This window comes from Lathyrus oleraceus, chromosome 3 (assembly GCF_024323335.1).
Source record: "Lathyrus oleraceus cultivar Zhongwan6 chromosome 3, CAAS_Psat_ZW6_1.0, whole genome shotgun sequence".
NCBI lineage: Eukaryota > Viridiplantae > Streptophyta > Magnoliopsida > Fabales > Fabaceae > Lathyrus > Lathyrus oleraceus.
The window spans coordinates 289,960,775-289,985,039 of NC_066581.1; the positions used below are offsets into that span (position 1 = coordinate 289,960,775).

Here is a 24,265-nt window from a genome sequence, read left to right on the forward strand (position 1 = left end):
TATATCTGTCATACCATGGTACGCTGATCTAGTCAATTATTTAGCTGCCGGAATAGTTCCACCTACTTTATCTTACCAGCAGAAGAAACGATTCTTCCACGACATAAAACACTATTACTGGGATGATCCCTTACTTTTCAAAAGAGGCCCCGATGGTATTTTCCGTCGATGTATACCCGAAGAAGAGGTAGAAAATATAATCCAACACTGTCACTCTGCGCCTTATGGTGGTCACACAAGTACATCCAAGACCTGCTCTAAAATCCTACAAGCCGGCTTTTATTGGCCAACTATATGGAAGGACGTACATGCGGCTATTAAGGAGTGTGACAGATGTCAACGCACGGGAAACATATCTAGACGTGACGAGATGCCACAAAAAGGTATTTTGGAAGTAGAGATTTTTGACGTGTGGGGGATAGACTTCATGGGACCCTTTCCATCCTCTTTCGGTAACAAATACATACTCGTGGCAGTTGACTACGTATCAAAATGGATCGAAGCTATAGCTTCTCCAACAAATGACACCCGAGTAGTAACTAGACTCTTTAAAAATATAATATTTCCGAGATTTGGCATCCCAAGAATAGTAGTCAGTGATGGTGGATCACACTTTATATCCAAGGTACTCGAAAAACTACTACTTAAATATGGAGTGAGACATAGGATAGCAACACCTTACCACCCTCAAACCAGTGGACAAGTGGAAGTATCTAACAGAGAAATCAAGCAAATACTAGAAAAAACGGTCGCCACTTCAAGGAAAGATTGGTCATTGAAATTACCAGAAGCTTTATGGGCATACCGAACTGCTTATAAAACTCCCATAGGGACGACCCCATTTAAGCTCATTTATGGAAAATCCTGTCACCTCCCGGTAGAATTAGAACATAAAGCCTATTGGGCTATTAGAAATTTAAATTTGAATTATAAAGCCGCCGGTGAAAAGAGAATCCTTGACATAAACGAATTAGAGGAACTCAGAAGAGACGCCTATGAAAATGCCAAAATCTATAAAGAAAGAACAAAACAATGGCATGACAAGCGTATATCAAGGAAAGTCTTCAAGCAAGGCGACGCAGTACTTTTATTTAACTCTAGACTAAAGTTATTCCCGGGAAAATTACGATCCAGATGGTCAGGACCTTTTCATATCACTAAAATCTTTCCCAGTGGAGCGGTAGAAATAAAAGGACAATCTACAGAACCGTTCACCGTAAACGGGCAACGTCTGAAACATTATCACTATGCGGAAACCAACGAGGATTCGCAAATTCTACACTTAGACGAAACGCCCCCAGGACTCATAGACTATATTTAACAGTTTCTTTGTCGAGCTTGCGACATTTAAACAAAGCGCTTAGTGGGAGACAACCCACAAATTAATCTGTTATTTTATTATTCTATTATTATTATCATTTCCCTATTTTTCTCTTAATTATTTCTTTTAATCTCTATTTAGTATTCATTATTGATTTATTCAAAAAGAAAAAAAAAATATATATATATAATAATAATTCTTTTCTTCTTTCGGCATTTGGCCAAATCCTGACTTAAACTCATGTTTCTTTTCTCTAGTTAACACTAACCAGATGGGACATTTTGATCGTATGGGTATCAAGTTCAGAGGAATGGCTCAGAAACGAAAGTTTGAAGAACTAGCCGCTAGAGAGATGCTACCTAGTTTATATGCTGATGATTGGGCTATGACTGCCCTTGGACTGAGACAGAGTGTCCTGTTTTTGCTGAATCAGATAGGATGGGAGACCTCCCCTATCCTGAGACATTTCACCACCTACCGGAGACTCACACTAGAATTCCTTAGTTCATTAATCTATCTACCTAGCCATGGAAAAGGAATTAGCAGAGGTTTTATCCAGTTCAGAATGTTCAATATGGAGTACCAATTTAATATTAGAGACTTCACCAACCTTTTGGGTTTTCCTACCTCCTTTGATACATTCACTGTAAGCCAGGAAGAACTTTTTGAATATAGAGAGCTTGAACACTTTTGGGGTAAGCTGACTGGAAATGATGAGCCCGAAGAACATGAGTTTCTCTCTGGAAACATACATAACCCGGCTTTTCGCTATTTCCATAAGATCCTGACCCACACTTTATTTGGGAAGAAGCCAAATAATACTTCAGTTTCACGTGATGAACTCTTCATCATATTTTGTGCTTCCCAGAACCGTCCAGTAAACGGTGCTACTTTTATGTTAGCTAATTTGGACCACCTTATCCAGGATGAGCGAGCACCCATTAGAATAGGCGGTTTGATCACTATGATAGGTAATGCTATTGGACTACGTCAGCCTATGCTTGACCTTAACCCTTTTTGTGGCATTACTACTATGAGTATACCCTTCCTCTTCAACACTATGTTTATAGCAAACATAGGGTCTGATGAGTTCGAGCTTATTATTGATAACCAGGTTCTCTGCCTATTCACCATGCCCGATCCTAGAACTAGTGTTCATAATCAAAGGAACTGGCTCTATAACCTGAATGAAACCCCAACTCCGGCTGGATCCACTGAATCCATCCAGGATTATGAGATTTGTGACGACTATGAGCACTATGTTGACCATATCTCTCTTGCTGAATCTGACCCTCAGACACCTTCCGGCTACTATGATATTGATCCTCCTCCTCAGCCTGTCCTGACCGAAGAATCAGTCATGCCTGATCTCCGACATCATATGCCAGGAACAGATATTAAAACAGTCATTGAAGCCTTGATGTCAGAGCAAGACGCCCTCAGGGAAGATTTCCATAACTTGAGACTTGAAATCCTAGAATACATGAGCAGCACGGCAAGTCAGTTACGTATGTTACGGCATCATGTTAACTCTTTTACTCCTCCGGCCAGAGATCCGAAGATAGATGGAATTTAGTTATATTTCTTTCTAAGTTATTTAGTTTTAGGCTAGATTTTTTCATTAATGTTGTTTGAATTCATGTTTATTTCTATTTCATTTCATTATTTTCCTTCCCTGTAATACATTATGATCATTTTTATTGAAGCTGTTTAATTAATTTTATTATGCAATGGCTATTATGCTCTACTGTTGTTACCTATTATTATTATTATACAAAGCAAGTAAGCGTGCACAATGCATTAAAATTGCATACTAAAAATGATCATAAGCAAAATGAAACATTAAAATACGCTACCAAAGTAATTCTGTGAAGCGCCACTGAAGCCTTGCCAAAAAGGAGGTGTGACGAGCGTCACACACTCCATGACGAACGGCACGCAAAACGCCTGTTACGAACGTAACACCCCTGTGACGAGCGTAACGCCCTTCAGACAAGTGAACGTTAAGGAGCCGTTGGAGACGAACGTTACACTTTAATTTTTTACATTCCCCATTCATTTTTCATTTACCACACTTAATTACTTTTCAACCACTTTTTCTTTCTACCTTCCAATCCTTCTCCTATAAATACCTACCAAAACTTCCTTCATTCACCACAAAACAATTCTCTCATATCAAATACACTTCTTTTCCTTTCCAAATCACCCCTTCAAAAATTCATCACAATGGCGGGAAATCAAAATTTCGGAAATATCATCTTCCGATCCGGAGATGACAACTATCAGCAAGAGCAATTCGAGCGCTTCCAACAGCGAGGCGTCGCTTCCACCAGGTACCCCGATTTAACTTGTTTACAACAATTGGGCTTACTCCAAGGTATCGAGTGGATGCTCCGTAAAGCCGATTTAACCTTCCTTTGCACCCATAACCAACCCACCTACCCTTCTCTAACCTTAGAATTCCTAAGTTCTTACGACTACACCACTCCCGCCGGTGAAGGTGAATTTCTGACCGGTACCGCAACCTTCCGTATGTTTAACACCGAGTACTCTCTAACCCAACGCCAATTGAGTGCCATGCTACAATTTCCCACAGAAGGTCTGCTGCATGCCAGAATCCCTCCAACCTCAAACTGGAACACAGTTCTAGTTTTCGATCTTTTTAAGAAAATTTCCGGTATAAATACCTACAACTGGGAAGAACTCCTTCTCTCCCACATCCATAACCCCACCATCCGTTATTTTCTCCGTATCCTGCAAAACACACTTGTTGGAAGACCAAACAACAGTAAGGTCAACTCAAAGGAGTTATTTTTCCTCCAGTGCGTTTTCGAATCGGATGCTCAGGTAAACGCCGCCTCTTTTCTCTTTCATCATATCCGCACCTTATGTGCTAGAGGCCGGCAACCCTTTATAGTTGGTGGATTAATAACCTCCATAGCACTTGGCCTGAACCTAGGGGATAAACTCCAAACTTTAGAATCCCTACCTCCCCTGTCTATGGATATCAGCTATTGCCGCTCCAGCCGCCTGATTAAAAATAGAGTAGGCGGAGGCTATTATCTTATGGTGAACAACCAAGCAGTCCCGAGTGTTGTGCTACCCAATACCACCCTAACTGATGTCACAAACCCCGACCGCCACCTCTACGATCTTAGCGCTCCTGAAACCACCGAGCCTTCACAAACAAACCAGCAAACAGATGAGTTTGAAGAAATGGAACAAGGTGATCATCCGCCAACACAACAATCAGTCCCGCTAAACCCTTCCAGTAATGCAGCCGGCCCATCCTCCCAACGTCGTCGACGAAGAAGGCCTGCGACCAACGATGACATTATGGATGCTATCGATGGAATGCAGGCACAAAATACAGAGATGATGCAGATGATGCGTCAAATGCAACAGCAACAGGATGCTCGGAATGCCATAACCGACCAGCGATTTACTGAGTTGTTTAGCAGGTTCAACAACTTAGACATACGTCAAAGATCACCAGGTCCAAGAACCAGAGGCGGAAGGCAGCCTTAGTTGTTATTTTCTTTTTCCTTTCCATCTTGTATTTCAATTCCTTAAAACATTGAGGACAATGTTTAGTTTAAGTATGGGGGGGGGGGGGGGGAAACAATATTCTTTCCATTCTCATTTTTCAAATATGTACTCTCCCTTTCATTGTTATTTCCCTTTTTTTTTCCCCTATATATAAAAAAATAAATAAAATATATATATATATATATATATATATATATATATATATATATATATATATATATATATATATTTATTTTAAGTTAAGTTCCTAAGTGTGAAAATTTTCTATTATCTATTCCCCTCAATTTCCTGAGCCATAACAAAAATTTTAACACACCCAATAAGTATAAAGGTTGCTTACTTTATAAAACTTGAGTGAGATCAAAACAAAATTATTACCATAACAACGCTCTGAGAACCTCAATATGTTAGATCAGGATAAAGTACCTATTATACCAATTCCTTGAACTTTTAGTTCTATGGCAACCCCAAGTAGTTTATACAGAAGTCAGCACCATCTTAATAGCAAACTACGTGGAGAGCCGATGAATATAAGTGAATGATCCCCAAAGTAACCTAAAATATATAAATATATCAAGAAATGCACTAATTAAATTAGGTGATCCTTACCAGATCATTTAATCTAAAGGTTGCAGATCATGCAAAAGCACAATACGAAAGATCCATTATGAGTTGGTTCAGTAGGAATCTGGTATTGAACTTGGTAGGGCGGACTACGGTTCGATCCCCTGCAATTTGCAATGGACTGAATAATGAAGTTATCCGACTTATATACCAGAACTTCTAGCTAAAAGCGGATCATAATCACTAACCGGTTACTCCACTATGTGCGCGAAAAGATAAAGGGCTTAATGTGATTTCGCTAGAATGAAAACGGGTAAAATAAGACTAAAGGAACCAGGATAGCTATCATAGGGTACTTGAAACTGATTGGCATAAAAATAGGGTTATCTAAGTTGTAACGGTGGTTGTTGATGTCAAGATTAAACTCAAGTCCTCCTAAACAAAAATCCATTCGCAACCTAGTACGAATTGATGTGTGCTTTGAAATTTCATCTGGCTAAAACTTTTAACAAGTTCTATACTGAATTTTGCTTGAGGACAAGCAAAGATTTAAGTATGGGGGAGTTTGATAACATGAAATTATATCACATTTTAAGACTTAATTTAATTAGATTATATTATCATTTACGTTAATTTATCCCATTTTATCAGATATTATGCAGTATTTCTTTTCTATTTACATCAGGTACCCATTTTGAAGCAAAAGTGAAAAAGGGAAGAAAAGGAGGTGTAAAAAGCAATAAAAAGGAAACAAATAACCAAGACCAAGCCCAGCCCAAAAGAAAGCGCACGTTGCCCCTGTGACGGGCGTCACAAGGGTTGTGACGAGCGTCACGCGAAGTAGCCTTGTGACGGACGTCACACATGGTGTGACGAGCGTCACACCAGTCCACTAGCTTTTTGGCGCAAGTTACGCTCTCAGAAGAATGGAAGTAACGTTGAGGACTTCGTGTCCTATTCCCAAGCCGTGTATTTAGCCATGCTGAAGACTCGTAGGGAACGGAATGCAGTTACCAAGGCTATTATAAATAGCCATCTCCTCTCTTTGCCGTAAGGAGAGTTTTTGGCACGCTCAGTTTTGCGGAAGCTCTGCCAAATTTTCCTTTCACGCCTTTGCTTATTTTTCTTCCTTTCCAGCATTGTTCATTTTATTTATTTCTTTTGCAAGCTTTACTTTCTCTTTTCCCTTGCAATTTATCTTTCCCGTTTTTAGCTTTTAGATATTTTTCGCGTAATAGTTTCTACACCGGAAACTACTGTGCAACTTTATACCGGATTTAACCTTACGTTATATTCGAGTTTTATTTCCTTGATTTATTTTACTGCTTAATTGAAGAACCGAAGAACAAATCCTACCGGCTTGTGGTGGAGTGTTCAAGACCATTGTATTACGCATTCAGGTTTTTTAATTGTTATTTAATTTTTAATGTTTTATTCTATTGTTTATTCATATTGCCTGCCTGGAATGAGTCTGTTTATGCATGATATAAATTCTTGTTTATTTAGCATGTCTGGCTAATTTGCCTAGGTATCGGTATGTAAAGTAAGCAGAATAAGGGATCGAGACTGAGTCGGTCTATCTACACTTAAAATCAAAATCAATCTTTTTATGGTCTCAACTTACAGGTTTAATAACAAGATTTTTTACAAAAGTAAAAGACATAAAGAAGTTAAAATCAATAGAGCGAGAGTTTGAGATTTTAACTGGACAGTGTAAGTTAGGCATTAATTCTAGATCAGGGCGAGAGCAAGTTTTAGAGTTAATTAAATTCTGACCTTTTCCAAAAAGTATTTTTAAAGATTGAATGTGAGGACGAGAGTTAAGCATTTGGATTTAATTATATAACCTAAGTCAACAGAGCGAGAGTTTGAGATAAGGGTGTTTAAAACAGTCAGTATTTTCTTAAAAAGAGTTTCTGCAACTTTATTGTTTTCAAAATATGGTTTTTGACTTAATTATAAGTGACAGCAACATTAATATAAAATCATGGTTTATTCAACAGAGCGAGAGTTTGAGATAGAACCTTTAACCAATAAAGTTAACCGAAACGATTCATTTTAAAACCAAGAAACCGACAAAGACTTGATTCCCTAGTTTTGACGAATTACATACCGATATCCGTTTTATTAATATTTAATCTAGACATTAGTTTAGCTCTTAGTTTTTCCCCAAACAATCAAACATCTTCACCTTAGATTTACGTAGTAACTTTAGATAACGGTATATCGATTCATAAGTCCCTGTGGGATCGATATCTTTTAAAACTACGCGATAGAACTGTGCACTTGCAGTTTGTATCCCATTCTCGACTCACCCAGTCGAGCGATCAGTGACTCTGAGTTGGTTGTAAAGCAGATGACGAAGGAATATAAACGTGTCAAAGAGAATATAATAATGTACTTTGTAGTAGAAAATAGACTATTACAAAATTTTGAAATGGTGAATATTATATACATTCCTCAACTTAAGAACCAGGAGGCCAAAGACTTAGCTCAAATTTCTTATGGGTACATAATTTTGAAAGAAAAATTGGAAGATGCGATCGAAGTTTGAGGGAAAGTTATGGTGACCAGATTGTCCCCAATAGATTTGGAAATAACAAAACTGGGCTATGCAGATGAAGAGAACTTTGAGATATTGGCTATCGACAACTTGGCAGATGTAGATTGGAGAAAGCCAATAGTAAATTACATGGAGAATCCAACAACATATGTAGAGCGGAAGGTCGAATATCGTTATTTAAGTTATACTCTTATGAGAAACAAATTGTTTAAAATGACACCCGAGGGAATTTTACTTAGATGCCTTAGTGAGACTGAGGCGTACTTAGCCTTGTTGAATGTTCATAGTGGGGCATGTGGGGTTCACCAAGTAGGCCATAAGATGAAATGGATTTTGTTTCGACAAGGGATGTATTGGCCTACTATACTGAAAGAATGCATCGAGTTTGCTAAGGATGCCAAGAGTGCCAGATACATTCAGGTATACAGTACATCCCTGCAAATGAACTACACTCTATTGTGAATCCTTGACCCTTCAGGGGTTAGGCATTGAATATGGTTGGTGAGATTCAACCAACATCTTCTAAGGGTCAGAAGTACATCCTAGTAGGAATTGATTACTTTACTAAATGGATCGAAGCCATACCTTTAATAAATACTGATCAAGAAGCAGTGATCGAGTTTATCCAAAGACATATAATTTATATATTTGGGATCTCAGAGACTATTACAACTGATCAGGGATTAGTATTTACTGGTCGAAAGATCCAGGACTTTGCTAAAGAAGCAGGGTTCAAACTATTAACCTCTACGCCTTATTATTCCCAAGCAAATGGTCAAGTCAAAGTAGCAAATAAAGCGGTAATCAGATTAATAAAAAAGAATGTGGGGAAAAAGCCAAGAAATTGGCAAAAGACATTAGATCAAATCTCGTGGTCCTGTCGAACCTCCCCTAAGGAGGCTCCAAATTCTATGCATTTTCGATTGACATATGGGCACGATATGATGTTACTAGTTGAAATTTATCTCCAATCAACTATAATTCAAAGACAAAATGAGATCCCATCAGAATCCTATTGGAATATGATGTTGGACGAACTAGTTGATTTGGACGAAGAAAAGTTGAATGCCTTAGAGTTATTAAAGAGGCGGAAAAAGAGGGTAAAGAAAGCATATAATAAAAAGGTCAAAGTCAAATCATTTTCGAATGGAGACTTAGTGTGGAAAGTAGTTCTACCATTGGATCGAAGGGATATGACATTGGGTAAATGGTCCCCAAAATGGGAAGGTCCATTCCAAATTGTTCAAGTTTTTTCTAATAATGCATATGCGATCGAAGAATCCTGAGAGTAAACGGGAAGTATTTGAAAAAATATAAGCCTGCACTTCAGGAGATTAAAATATTAATCGAATAGTACCCATGCAAAATCCAAGCCAAAATGGTAAATATATATAAAGTTCCAAAATGGCTGAAGTCATTACATTACAAATTCCAGGGTTGAAATAAAAATTCAAGCAATTACAACATGCGTAAGCAAAATAAGTTAAAAAGGAAGAGAGACCTTCATGCGTTCATACTTCATCTTCTAGAGTAATAGACGTCGGTCAATCACAAACTGGCTGAAGTTGAGAATATCAATCTTTTCCCCAAAGCTTAGGCCTGTTCAACATGATCCACCCTTACCTGTATTTCATTGTCAAGTTCTTCGCGATCAAGCTTCTGAATCTCCTCCTGGTGCTCTTTGGCCTTTTTGATATTAGCATGCAGTTATTCGATTTGCAGTTCCCAGGCAGTAATATTGTTAGCGCAAGTCTCAAATTCTTCTTAACTTTGTTCAAACCCCTTTTCCAATTCTGAAACTTTGTTGGGGGACTTGGTGGAAACACCCCATTCAGCTGTTTGGGAATTCATTTTGTTCTGATTCTTGTTCGAAACTTCACTTTTGCGATTGAGGTCTGTATTAACTTGATCAATAAGTAACCTAAGCTCCATGGTGATATCTGCAATTTCTGGAGAAGTGGTTAGGATGTCCAATTGTTTCAAAAGATCCTTGATCCTAAAGTAGGCAGTGCGATCATTTTCTAGGACTTGGAGCAAGTTAACAACGAATGCTTTCTCCTTGATCTTTTCGAGCAGTTCGTCAGTAGGCTCATTTGTAGACTGATCACCAGAAACGGTCGATGAACTTGAACGTTTGTTAGTCGAGTTACCCCTTGCGCACATGATCATCTTCAGGTATTCTGTTGGCTTATTCTTCTTTAAGGTCTCCAATTTTTCAGGGAGAGAGCAACACCTGTACCAGTCGAAGGTATTTTGAAAGCTTTGGTTGTGCCAAGGTTTTGGTTGTCGGTAGGTATGTCACTTGGGTTCGCATCATCATCATCATCTTCTTCCAGTGGGTAAATAGGGATGTCGAACATAGAGTGATCCTCATCTTCATCTTCCTCTTCATCTGGGACGTCTTCACCTTGGGTGAGGATTTTGGCAAACAATCGTATATTTTGTCTTGGACATTCTCTTTTGGATTTTGGGTGTCCATGGTTTTCGATATCTTTGTGAGGTGATGCTCTTTTTCTTCGTCATCTTCACTATCATAGCCAGTGGTTTGAGAGTGTTGGGTAGTATTCTTTGGAGGCAAAACCTCTTGTTGTTTGTCAACAGGTTTGTTCACTTCGTCTGTTGACCCTTTATTCGAATCTTTGTCGGATAAGGGATGGTACAAAGGAGTAATGGCATTCCCAGGGATATCATGCTTAATGCTTGATTATTCAGTACCGTCTGCCCCATCATGCAAAAGAAATTGAGTTGTGCTAAGTCGAAAAGGAAAGGGAAGATGGCTTAGAAAGATAAGGAGAAATTCTATTACCTTAAGACCATCAGCACCAGGGCTGGAGTTATCACTTTCGATTCCTTCAGGGGTATTCTTGGCAGTAGGTTCAGAATCAACATTAATCGCCTTTTGAGCAATAGGTTTCGTTGGCTTGATTTTGATGACTTTGGTTTTCGGCTGAGAGGTGACGTCAGAAGTTTTTGCTTTCTTCTTCTTTTTAGAAGGTTTGGAGTTATCTGGGGAGAGGTCATATCATCGTCTGACTCAATTGTTGGAGCCTGGGGATGGTTAGTATTTCGCTTCTTTGGAGTTGGAGGTGGTTTTCGGCTTACCTGGAAATAACATAGGAGTTAGAATACAAAGATAATACATCGAGAAAATAATAACACACGAAGTATACCTTTGTTGTTGTGCAGTTGGTTTCTTTTTCTTGGCCTTCGTCCATGGCCGAGCTGGCAGCTTTCTTCGCCGAACCCTTTATCTTTTTTCTTTCGACGATTAAAAAGGGAAAAAGTCAAAATGGTGATCACAAGTAAGAAGGGTGTTAAGGAATTGTTAGAAGAAGAAATAAATCGTGAAACCCTCATATTCCACACCTTCATATATTGGAGAGAGTATGTGAACATGCTCTATCTCAATATGAAGATGACCTTTGAAACTATCCAGAGTGTGCTTAGTGTCGCATTACGCGAAAAACCGGCGGGAAACAAAGAACAACAGAGCCGCCACCGTGCGTTATTTATCCCAAAAGAGGGAAAGGAAACGCTCAGAGTAAACCTGGAAAAGACGTGGTCTCGCGACCAAAGAGAATGGGATCGGGAGTCGGTTATGCGAAGGGAAGGTATTAGCACCCCTACGCATCCGTCGTACTCGACGGGATCCACGCACAATAGGAAGGAAAATGGTTGCTAAAATACTGCTCAAACACACACACACTGGCACAAGGAACGCAGGTGGGGTTAAGAGAAGGGAGCTCGATAGGACATCGCATCCTATGCCTACATATCTCGTCTGGAACGAGAATCAGAGCCACTGTAGTTCGGCTTACGCACGCCAAACAACACAAAACACACCAACAGATGGCAAACATGGAGCCCGACAACCACTCGATGGAATTACGTCAGCATCCGAACCAAAACACACTCAAAACGGCAAACGTGGAGCCCGACAGCCAATCACTGGACTTACGTCGGCATCCGAACCAAACACACAATCAGATAACAAGTAAACACACTCAAGAAAGAAAAAGGTTGCCCGGAGTGGTCTCGCACGACCACCTGCCTACATACCTCGTCTGGAACAAGGATCAAGGCGATGTAGTTCCCCTACGCAGGGAAGAAAGTCTAGCCAGAAACCGAGGGAAGACACACTACCAGGGAGCTGGACTCGAGCCTAGTGTTGTCATGCATCATTACCCTAAGTTGAGGTTTCTACCTACTTGCACAAATGCAAGCTAATCCTATCCAGGAAGAAAGCAAGCATACAAGCATACAATCATCAAGCATTTCAAACAACCATGTCAAACAAATAGTCACAAAGCACACACTATAACCAATCAAGTGGGCTCAAACAATGGGTTTGACTGCCGAAGCAAGTCGTCTGTACATGGGTATTATTCGCTCTTAACCTTGCCATTACGAGGCTAAGGTGAAGCAGATGAAAAGGTGAGGTGAGGATGAGACCTCACAGCTCTTATCCCTAACCAGGGAGAGCTTCTGACAAAGGAGCGTGGGTCCAGAATGGAGGGACCCTTCTACGCTCAAAGACTCTGACACAACTGTACAAAGTACCAGATCTTGGGTTTGTGCCCCAATGCATCAACACACAGCCGTGTGAGCAGAGGGACGACTCACAGAATAGTGGGGGATAGATTGCATATCCCTTGGCTTCCACCAATTGCCTCATAGAGGACTTCACCTGCTTAGGCACAAATGTAAACAAGCACAAACATCGCCTCTTAAGGAGGACTTCAGACAGTTTGCCCGGCCAAATAACAGACCGGGTCTCCAGACTACATGAAGAATAGAAGTCCTACCTCAAGTGGTTAAAAAACCAAGCAGCAGCAAGCAAGTTCTTAAAGAACTGTAAGCAACTAAATGTACCTGAAATCAATCAAGTATCATCAGTACTTAGACAGACAACAATAAACAACAAATGTTAATCAATCAGACTATACAGATTAATGCACACAAAGGCAAGCTATAAGCTCAAGCTCAGGCCTTACAACCTACAAAACAAAGTTATGTTAGTTATACACAAGTCACAAGTCAACTCCAATGGAGGCACATCATCAAGCATAGGCCATTTAGGCTATTAACCTGAAACACAACTCAAAAGTGAGATCACAAACCACTAGTCCAAGACTAGGGCCAAAATGGAACAAAAACCCAAAACGGAAGCTCGAACTCCACATGAAATTCATTTAATCAAATACTAACATGTCCTAAAATTAAGGGAGCGTGCAAGATTGAATTATTTCTAAGCCTAGGGGTAGAATGGTCATTTCACAGTTAGGGAGTAATATTGAATTAAATTTCTATTTACAAAATTCTAATTAAAAGTCAATTAAAATCTAAGCTAGATTTAATATTCTAAAAAATCCAAGAGATTATCTAATTCTAATAATATTTCTAATTGTTAATTTCTAATATTCTAGCTCTAAAATTAATCCAAAATTTCTAATCAAATTCATTAATTTTAAAATCAGTTTTTTATATTTCCAATTAATCTAATTGAACTAATTCTAGAAATTCAATCCAAAAATCTCTAATGTCTCCTAAGCTTAGTTCTAACACTTAATCCTAAAATCCACATTTCTAATTATCTAAATGCATACTTACCTAATTACCTAAACTAAACCTGGCGTCAATTAATCCTAATAATGTTTCTATTAAACCAACACTGCTAGAAACCAACAGAAAAACTTAAAGGAAATCTTGAATTGGGCCCTAGTCAGTCTGCATACGTTGTAAGCCCAAACGCAGGGGTAATGCTAACAATCAGGTGGTGTATGGGAGAAATCCGCTATGGTCTTGGCCCAAACAGGATTTTCAACGAGCAGCAACAGAAGACACACATGCATGAGAGAAAAGAGAATTCCACCAAACGCACACGGAGCAAAAGCCTGAGCCACCGTCGCGTTCTCCGTCATATCACTGATCGCACCGTCATCGTGGCTCTAGGAGGAAGAAGATGAATCCGAGTTGTGTCGTGGTAATCGCCACGGGTGATGACTCGGTCCAAGCGAAGAGAAAAACAATTACGATCAACGCGAGCTCTCATCTATAAATCGCGACAGCTCAATAACATTCAACAGATGATTCGTTCTTTAATCAATTACCGGATTCAAATTCGAATCGATCCATTATCGGCAAAGCTCGTACCATCAAATTCGACTCAATTCGTCTCCGTATGAACAAACAGTAACAGGTGATATCTGAATCAAATTAGGGACTTACCGAGTGAAGCGATGATTGGATCTTCAGTCAACTCTTCTTCTTCTTCCTTTCTTGGAGTGATTCCGGTGAGATGTTGATTGTTGATGGTGAAGGTATCGTGAATCTGTTACGGTGGTTGAAGATTCCGTGAGGATGATTGAAGGTTGGTACAGTGAATGTGGTTGAAGAATCGAGGTGGAAGAGGAGGTTGAAGTGGTGGCTTAGCTCTGCCGTGTGGAGCTTCGAATGATGAAGCTCCCACAACAATGGAGGATGAGCGTGTACTGAAGGTGAGGATTGAGTGCAGAAGCTTTTTGGAATCAGGGAAAAATCTTCCGAACCCAATGATTGGCAATGATTGCAGCTTATATAGCACGATCCAAGGACAAATTGGAGATTTGTGTAGCTCAATCTCTTTCGTCCAGCTGGCACTTAAATGAAGGTGAGTCTTGAATTAAGTCACGTGGTTTTTACCACAAGTTCAAATTTCTAATCCATTTTGCCTTCAATCTTTTGATCCATGGATAACTGAATTGATTTACGTTGGGTGACTTGCTTCTTTACCTGAACTGCTCTTTCATGAACTGTTTATTATTTTGATGCTTCTACCTCATACTTTTCCTACAGTAGAGTGAGTAAGTAGATTTTCTTGATGCTAAATGATGTTCGGAATGGTGTTATGCTGCAGCAAGAACATAGTTGGAGGCCTGAGCTTGGTAATTTTGTTTTGCAGGATGAATGTTGCATCTTTGTTTTCAATTGCTAGGTCTGGTGTATGCAATGCAGATTCACATCATTGTGGAGAAATTGGATGGATGTGAGGTCTTGGCTGCAGGTTGATGTCCATGCCTTGGTTTGTAGACCGGTTTGCTGAATGTTTGGATAACTTGCCCTGTTTCTGCAGGTTTTCTTGGCTTTGGCTCTGCAACAGGGTAGTGATCATGATTATGACTCAAATTCCATTTCTTGCCTTGCATTGCCAACTGTTATGGATTTTGCTGGTGTAGTCATTAGAATCATCTTGGTCCTCTTTTGCAGGTAGCTCTGAAGTTGCAGTGGGATGCTTGGTTGATATGACTTAGCTCGAGTCGAATGTTCCAACTCTAGTCATTATGCATTTATCTGATAGAGTCTGATGAAAGTGAATCACGTGTGAGTAGGGCGAATGACGCACATGTTCTTTTATTCTTCAATTCGCTTGTTGCAACCTTGCTACAACTTCACTCTTAGCTGCCAATTGAAAGGTACGGGCTGTAATGCTGCTGAATTTTGTTTAGTGCCGCACCGAATTCATTATGCAAATGTCGTATTAGAATCAGTGAATGCTTTAGTGATCAACAAGTTATCGAATCTTCTTGAATTTTAACCATGTGCACATGTAGTCTTTACAGGTTATGCTTAAGATAATAAAACACGCGTAACTCATCGAAGCGACAAACCCTTCCGGATGACGACACTTCATGACAGCTTAGATGTGTATCGCCCAAGGTACTATGATGAATGTCAAATGGTGATAGAATTGTGAACTATTCTTTTCTTGGGAACTAACTTGTCATGGTTGTATCGCATGTTGCAGGAATGCTTAATGTTGTTTGACCTTACTTAGGAGCGCGCGACACACCTTCTTCCGGCCTCGTGTTTGAACCAACGGGAAGCAATTAGGATTTAGGTAAGATACGCCTTTGTGACTCGGGCCTTCCTTAACCAAGTGGATTGTTGGCGCTGTATCCTGAGTTAAACCCGTTATCATACGATCACAGCCGCTGCATCACGCCTTGGAAGAACAATAGGTTTTGATATCACGTCCATAATCCATATGCCCTGCTGGTTTGTATCAGTGCTTTTGATAACCCAAGAATTTCCTGCTGGTTTGTATCAGTGCTTTTGATAACCCAAGAATTTCCTGCTGCTAAGAGTGCCCTGTTGGATTCAAAGGATAATTTCCACCAGGAATGCTGGTAGAACTTCCAAAACCACATCCCGACGGAATAGCAGCAGACTGAGGCAAGCTGCTGACAAAAATGCTATTCTTAAAAATGGCATGCTTGTATTCTGACTTGTTACTATTTGTCATGCAGGTCATGGTGGGATGGTTTTGACAGTTTTGCTTGAACTGATGTGAATACGGCTGGTTATTGCACAAGGCTGTTTTTGCAGGCTATTCATTGCTTTAATCTTTGCAGCATTTATGCACATCCTGCAGCATTTATGCACATCCAGTAGGTCTGCTATTCATTGCCTTAATCTTCTATCCCTGTCATCACGTAGGTTGTTCTTGACCATGCAGGTTTTGGGAGGGAAATGACTTAGCCAAGAACACATGACGTGAGTTGGACAAAGCGCATAAACAAATGGCCAAATCTGGTATTTGAAGCATCATGGACAAATAGCAACTCCAGGATCAAGATTGAATTTTAAAATAGGATTGGGACTTATGGGGTTGAGTTGACTTTGGTCAGAGTTGACCAAAAAGTCAACGGTTGACCAAAGTCAACAGTTGGTCAACACACTCATTCTTTGTATTTTTTCCTGTAATGATCATGTAATGAATGAAATTTCTTCACTTGAATGAACTTGGATTTGTATTTGGCCTGAATGGCTTTTGAAATGAATTTGAAATTATCTTACATGAATGAATGGATTTTGAATATGTATTGGAACAAAGTGAAATGGATATGACACTGACTGAACTAATCATGAGTGACACTCCAATGATAATTATGAAACAAAGGACTTAGAAAGGCTCAAGATGTGCCATGAACTACAACCTACATGGACCAAGCACTAGAATCAATGACCATGAGCACGGTAAATAGAAACACAACCAAGAACTCCACAGGAATGAACCAGGAACAAGAAGTTGTTGAATGCCATTTAACCATGCAAGGAGATCAAGCATCTTGAATGATGATGTACCAGCCGAACTAGGCTTAGGAGGCCACAATATGGGAGTTGGACCTGATCAAGGTATGGAGCCATGACCAAGTAAAGGCCTTTAAATCAGGGTCTTGACCCCTCAAGAAACCACCATCGACACCAGATTTAAGCATAATACCCAAGCATCTCCACGCTAGGGTTCGATTGGGGCCACCCCAAGTTTGCTGATAAATCCTAGTTTCCACTAGGTTTAAGCATAAAGCCCTGAATTCAAGTCACTGCCATCTTGTGTTGAACCTTGCTTATGTAGATGAAATGCATGCTCATGATGATATGCAAATGTTAATAACCTAAAATGAAATGAATGTACAAAAGGTAGGGTGCAAATTTGAGGTGCTACAGCTGCCCCTATTCAATCAGCTGGGAACCCGAATGGATGAGAGCAACGGCTGTCAGACTTTCAGGGTAAACAGGGATTGAATACCAAGAACCGTAGAATTTGCACACTGCTGGGTATTTTCTTATTTTCGTTATTGTTTTTTCGGAGGCACAATCACATCCAGACATCTCAACACGATGAATGGGAATCGGAATCACAACTAGATGCCAGCGGACAACTAGGAAAAACTCGACGTTTACCAAGACCAACGGAGAGGTAATCAACTCTACTGGGGATAACCAGGAAAGGATACAACCATACGTCAGCGGACGTAATGGGAAAAACTCAACGTTTACCAAAACCAACGGAGAGGTGAATCAGCTGGGACGACCAGGAAAAACTCGACGTTTACCAAAACCAACGGAGAGGTAACCAGACATCATCAGATGAATGGGAAGACTCGACCAGACGTCATAGGACGAAAGGGAGAAGCTCGACGTTTATCGACACCAACGGAGAAGGAGAAAACTCAACCAGACGCCAACGGACGAAAGGGAGAAGCTCGACGTTTATCGACACCAGCGGAGAAGGAGAAAACTCAACCAGACGTCATAGGACGAAAGGGAGACTCAACGTTTATCGACACCAACGGAGAAGGAGAAAACTCAACCAGACGTCATAGGACGAAAGGGAGACTCAACGTTTATCGACACCAACGGAGAAGGAGAAAGCCACTTCACGAGGGACAGGCACCACAATCAGAAACCGAATAGGACGTCTATTGGGGATTCTGGCTGGGAGATCAACCAGACATTAACGAATGACCGGGAAGGGTATACAATCAGACGTCATCGGACGAATGAGAGAAACACAACGTTTATCGAAACCAACGGGGAGGTAAATCCACTTGGGGAAGGGTACGACTAGACATCATCGGACGACTAGGAAAAACTCGACGTTTATCGACACCAACGGAGAGGAGTGATCTTCACTAGGGAAGGAGGACGACGTTACGAACATCGAAAGATGATGTTTACCGACACCAAAGAAGAAAACCAGACACTACGCATGACTGGGAAATCACCGAAAGATGGTGTTTACCGACACCAAAGAAATAACACACGCGGGTGCTAACTAGATACTGACATCTACAAGATGACAGGGCAAGGCTGAACACTTGCAGGGGATCTCACTTGGGAGACACCGGCTTTCCTTTCACCAACGGATGAGGAAATAAACCTCTGTGGGGGGTATCAATCCTGAACGCCATCAGGAGCAACTGTAGCAAATGTGCCGTACAGGTTGAACAAAACTCCGCCTCTGCCGGGGATACGGTCTGATAGGTTTCGAACACATGAATGCATATGTTTGAATTTTTCTATGGCGTAATGCTCCATGTTGAATGGAAATGCTACGCATTTTGAGGATGCCATGAACACTACATGCAAAATGCAATACTGGCTAAGGAGCCAATGATCAGATACTCCAACTCTGCAGGGAGACTCTGCTTGAAGTATACTCTGCGGGGAGAGCCTATTGGGGAAATGCTTTGCGGAGAAAGCACCGACTTCTCACTCATGCTGGAGAAACAAAACTGCTGCCGGGACAGGATAAACTCCGCTGGGGAAACCTCCTTCACAAGATCCAATCCACTAGGGGACTCCGCTTGGGAAGCACTCAATACTCCGTTGGGGAAGATAACACCAAGCAACTCTTCGGGGAAAGTACTCTCTGGAGTAACAAGATCACCTTACTGGAGAATGATATAGCACTTCACTGGGGGAAGACTTAACCAAACCTCAGGTAGGACAACTCTGCTCTGGGGATTAACTTCTACTCCACTGGGGGCGACCCACACAATCCATAGGTAGACTAAACTCAGCGGGGGATGTAATACTGATCCGCCACGGAAACTCGTCCACTCCACAAGTAGGATGAACTCTGCTGGAGAAATATTTCTTTGAACCCCGCTCCACTCGGGGAACTGTTGAGGAACAACCCACACCCTTCTGCTGAGGAGAACCACTCTGGTGGGGAGGATAACAACTCTGTTGGGGATGATGACACATCCAATCACACTGGAGATAAACTTTCACAACCCTGCTGAGGAGAAGCACTTGCGGCCATGCTGGGGATAACAACATCACAAACCCGACCGCCGGGAAACAACATTCTCATGACAAACTCCGTTGGGGAAACCCTCCTGGGGGAAAACACCTACCAGTCACTCAGCGGGGATCTTAGCTGAGGAAACCTGCCAACACAGGCCTGCTGGGGAAAGAAGATACCATCCAAAGACACCTCTGCAGGGGAACACAGCTCTGACGGCTCCCAAACTTACTCTGAGAAGGACCTGCTGGGGAAAAGCTCACAGATGACGACCTGTAAAACACAATGCCCCAGTGGTATACGGACAAGATACAACCAAGTGTCTTCAACATTCAAAATGATTTTCAAATGTTTCATCCTTCTGCAAGTTATTGTTCAGCCTTCATGTTTTATTATATGCAATGTTTATCAAAAAATTCGGACGTTTTTGCAAACAAAACAGTAAAAATAAAAACAAGAGAGCTATTTATCTGAATAACGACTTTTATTGATTGAAAATGTGCCTGAAAAGGCGTGTACATGGGGAAGCAATTCCTAGAAAGAGGTAATTGCGCACAAAAGGAAAATAACTATCCTAATGGCAATGTGAATACGGCATCCACTATTTCCCAATTCTGTTATAACTCACAGATCATCAGTTTTCCTCCCAACTCCTTGCTTTCTGAGGAGAATGACTGGACCGATCACATCTTTTGAGATGGCAGCTGACGAAGCGAGATGATGTACAGATAACTCAGCCTGTAGCCTTCGCTTTAGTCCCTCTTTTGGTTGGATCGCCCTTTCAGGTTTTCAATCCACCGGGATACCCATTTTTGCCTAAGTCGCCCTTGCGGGTTTTCGACTTACCGGGTGTACAGATTCTTTTCATTTTTATCCCTAATTTTTGCCCGAACCTTTTCTTTCTGTTTTTTGGTTCGCCGGGATGCCCTTTTTTGCCTGGACTCTTTTGTTCCTTTTGTCCAGCGGGTCAGTTCATACGAAGTATTTTTTGACTACATCTGAGTTAACAGGGGACGGAAAATCTTCACCATCCATAGTTGTAAGCATCAAGGCTCCACCGGAGAAGACCTTCTTCACAACATATGGACCTTCATAATTAGGAGTCCACTTGCCCCTGTTATCTGTACCGGGAGGAAGGATCCTCTTCAGAACTAAATCACCAGTCTGAAATGTCCGAGGACGCACTTTCTGATCAAAGGCTCGCTTCATCCTTCTCTGATATAACTGCCCATGGCACACAGCTGCTAGCCGTCTCTCTTCAATAAGGCTTAACTCATTAAACCTTGTCCGAATCCACTCGGCTTCGTCCAGCTTGACATCCAATAATACCCTCAGAGAAGGAATCTCTACTTCAACAGGCAGGACTGCTTCCATACCATACACAAGGGAGTACGGGGTTGCCCCGGTCGACGTACGCACAGAGGTACGGTACCCATGCAAAGCGAAAGGCAGCATCTCATGCCAATCCTTGTACGTTACTACCATCTTCTGCACAATCTTCTTAATATTCTTGTTAGCTGCCTCTACAACACCATTCATCTTTGGCCTGTAGGGAGAAGAATTGTGATGTTCAATCTTGAAATCTCTGCAAAGCTCTTTCATCATCTTGTTATTGAGATTCGAACCATTGTCAGTGATGATTCTCTCAGGGACTCCATAACGACAGATGATTTCTTTCTTGATGAACCGGGCAACCACTTGTTTGGTAACATTAGCATAGGAAGCTGCTTCCACCCATTTGGTGAAGTAATCAATCGCAACCAAGATGAAGCGATGTCCATTTGAAGCAGTAGGCTCGATCTTCCCAATCATATCAATGCCCCACATGGCGAACGGCCAAGGCGAGTTCATGACATTCAACGGGCTTGGCGGTACATGCACCTTATCAGCATAGATTTGACACTTATGGCACTTCCGAGCATATTTGAAGCAATCGGATTCCATAGTCATCCAATAATAACCAGCTCTCAACAGTTTCTTGGACATTGCATGACCACCAGCGTGGGTACCAAACGAACCCTCGTGCACTTCTTGCATCAACATGACTGCTTCGTGTCTATCCACACATCTGAGCAGGACCATGTCAAAGTTTCTCTTGTACAGCACATCATCCTGATTCAGATAAAAGCTTCCAGCCAGCCTTCTCAGGGTTTTCTTATCATTCTTTGACGCACCTTCAGGATACTCCTGAGTCTTGAGGAAGTTCTTGATGTCATAGTACCACGGCTTTTCATCAATCGCAACAACAGACTCGGCTGCAAACACATACGCAGGCCTCTCGAGTCGATTCACCGCAACATGTGGCACATGATTCCACCAATGAACCTTTATCATGGAAGATAAAGTAGCCAAGGCATCCGCCATCTGATTTTCATCCCGGGGGACATGATACAACTTCACCTTCTTGAAGAACGTCAGTATTCTTCTGGTGTAATCTCTATATGGAATCAGATGCGGCTGGTTCGTATTCCAATCTCCATTGACCTGATTGATCACTAGAGCTGAATCTCCAAATATGTCAAGAGTTTTGATTCTCAAATCAATGGCTTCTTCTATCCCCATGATACAAGCCTCATACTCAGCTTCGTTGTTGGTGACATCAAACGTCAATCTGGCGGAAAAAGGTATATGAGCACCTTTAGGATTGATCAGTACTGCACCAACACCATTACCATTCACATTCACAGCCCCATCAAACATCAGTGTCCACTTGTCATCAGGATCTGGTCCTTCCTCGACAAGAGGCTCTTCACAATCTTTCATCTTCAGATACATGATGTCTTCATCAGGGAATTCAAACATCATAGGCTGATAGTCATCAATTGGTTGTTCAGCGAGATAGTCTGACAACACACTACCTTTGATAGCCTTCTGAGACGTGTACTGGATATCATACTCAGTTAAGATCATCTGCCAACGGGCAACACGTCCAGTGAGAGCCGGCTTCTCAAAGATGTATTTCACTGGATCCATCTTAGAAATCAACAAGGTAGTATGGTTCAGCATATACTGCCTCAGTCGGCGAGCAGCCCAGGCCAAAGCACAACAAGTTTTCTCAAGCTGTGAATATTTGATTTCACAGTCGGTAAACTTTTTGCTAAGGTAGTATATGGCATGCTCTTTTCGACCAGACTCGTCATGCTGTCCCAATACACACCCCATCGAGTTCTCGGTTACTGATAGGTACATTATCAGCGGTCTCCCTGGAACTGGAGGGATCAGGATTGGAGGTTTCTGTAAATACTCTTTAATCTTGTCAAAAGCTTTCTGACAATCATCATTCCATTTGATTGCCTGATTCTTTCTAAGCAGTTTGAATATTGGTTCACACGTGGCAGTTAGGTGAGATACGAACCTTGCGATATAATTCAATCTCCCTAAAAACCCACGAACCTGCTTCTCTGTTCTCGGTTCAGGCATCTCCTGAATAGCTTTGACCTTTGCTGGATCAACCTCAATCCCTTTCTCACTGACAATGAAGCCCAACAGCTTCCCTGATCTCACCCCAAACGTACACTTGTTCGGATTCAGTCTCAGTTTGAACTTGACCAACCTGTCAAACAATTTCTGCAAATTAACCAAGTGCTCCTCTTCTGTCCGCGACTTCGCAATCATGTCGTCCACGTACACTTCAATCTCTTTGTGCATCATGTCATGAAAGAGAGTCGTCATTGCCCTCTGATAGGTAGCACCGGCATTCTTCAGCCCGAATGGCATCACTTTGTAGCAGAAGGTGCCCCAAGGTGTAATGAATGTCGTCTTTTCCATGTCCTCTGGCGCCATCTTAATCTGATTATAACCCGAGAAACCATCCATGAAAGAGAATACCGAGGATTGAGCCGTATTATCCACCAATACATCAATGTGAGGTAATGGGAAATCATCTTTCAGACTCGCCCTGTTCAAATCCCGGTAGTCGACACACATTCTGACTTTGCCATCCTTCTTCGGCACAGGAACAATGTTGGCTACCCACGGTGGGTAAGTTGTCACTGACAAGAACCCAGCATCGAACTGCTTCTGAACCTCTTCCTTGATTTTCACTGCCATATCAGGACTCGTTCTACGAAGCTTCTGCTTAACCGAAGGACAATCATCCTTGAGAGGCAGTCTATGAACCACAATGTCAGTATTCAGCCCAGGCATATCTTGATAAGACCAGGCGAATATCTCCACATACTCTCTCAGCATTTCAATCAATCTGCTCTTGACCTCTGGTTTCAAAGCAGCCCCGATCTTGATATCCCTTCTGGCGTCCTCAGTACCAAGATTCACAATCTCCAATTCCTCCTGGTGAGGTTGGATGACCCTTTCCTCTTGCTTCAACAATCTAGCCAATTCTTTCGGGAGTTCACTGTCTTCATCACTCTCCTCTTCAGCTTGGTAGATGGGATTGTCGAAATCATACTGAGCCATAACAGACTTGTTCATAGTGGATGTCATAAGATCAATTCTGCATGTTTAATGCTTTATTTTAGAAAAAGAGTTCAAGAAAGTCACAAAAACAAAAACATTGCCATTTTTATATTTTTTTTTTTGAAAAGTGAAAAACAAAAATAGAAAGACAGGGATCACAAAATTGTTTGCAAAACGTCCTTTATTAATGATAAAAATTGAAACATGAGGCCCTACAATGAACCACTACGCCTTGGGCAGGACGTAGGGTTTTGTGCAGAATGAAAAACAAAAGAAAATT

General features: G+C 41.3%; 3 long non-coding RNA genes across 6 annotated transcripts; 2 read left to right on the plus strand and 1 right to left on the minus strand.

Moving 5' to 3' along the window:
* Positions 1–9,434: 9,434 nt before the first annotated feature.
* LOC127127133 (uncharacterized) lies at positions 9,435–14,360 on the minus strand. The gene is made up of 5 exons (XR_007805238.1): positions 14,226–14,360; positions 12,803–12,869; positions 11,168–11,255; positions 10,804–11,099; positions 9,435–10,715 (listed from the first exon to the last, which is right to left on the minus strand). It is a non-coding gene; the product is annotated as an uncharacterized LOC127127133 (long non-coding RNA).
* A 138-nt stretch (positions 14,361–14,498) lies between these two features.
* Positions 14,499–16,209, plus strand: LOC127127131 (uncharacterized). Of its 4 annotated transcripts, none has more exons than XR_007805232.1 (6): positions 14,499–14,646; positions 14,938–15,136; positions 15,243–15,448; positions 15,587–15,692; positions 15,781–15,994; positions 16,084–16,209. It is a non-coding gene; the product is annotated as an uncharacterized LOC127127131 (long non-coding RNA). The 4 variants fall into 4 exon arrangements; XR_007805233.1 differs by having other exon boundaries at positions 16,043–16,207; XR_007805230.1 differs by having other exon boundaries at positions 15,781–16,207.
* Positions 16,210–16,286: 77 nt separating this feature from the next.
* On the plus strand, positions 16,287–16,837 carry LOC127127135 (uncharacterized). Its single transcript, XR_007805240.1, has 2 exons — positions 16,287–16,423; positions 16,473–16,837. It is a non-coding gene; the product is annotated as an uncharacterized LOC127127135 (long non-coding RNA).
* The last annotated feature ends 7,428 nt before the right edge of the window (positions 16,838–24,265 follow it).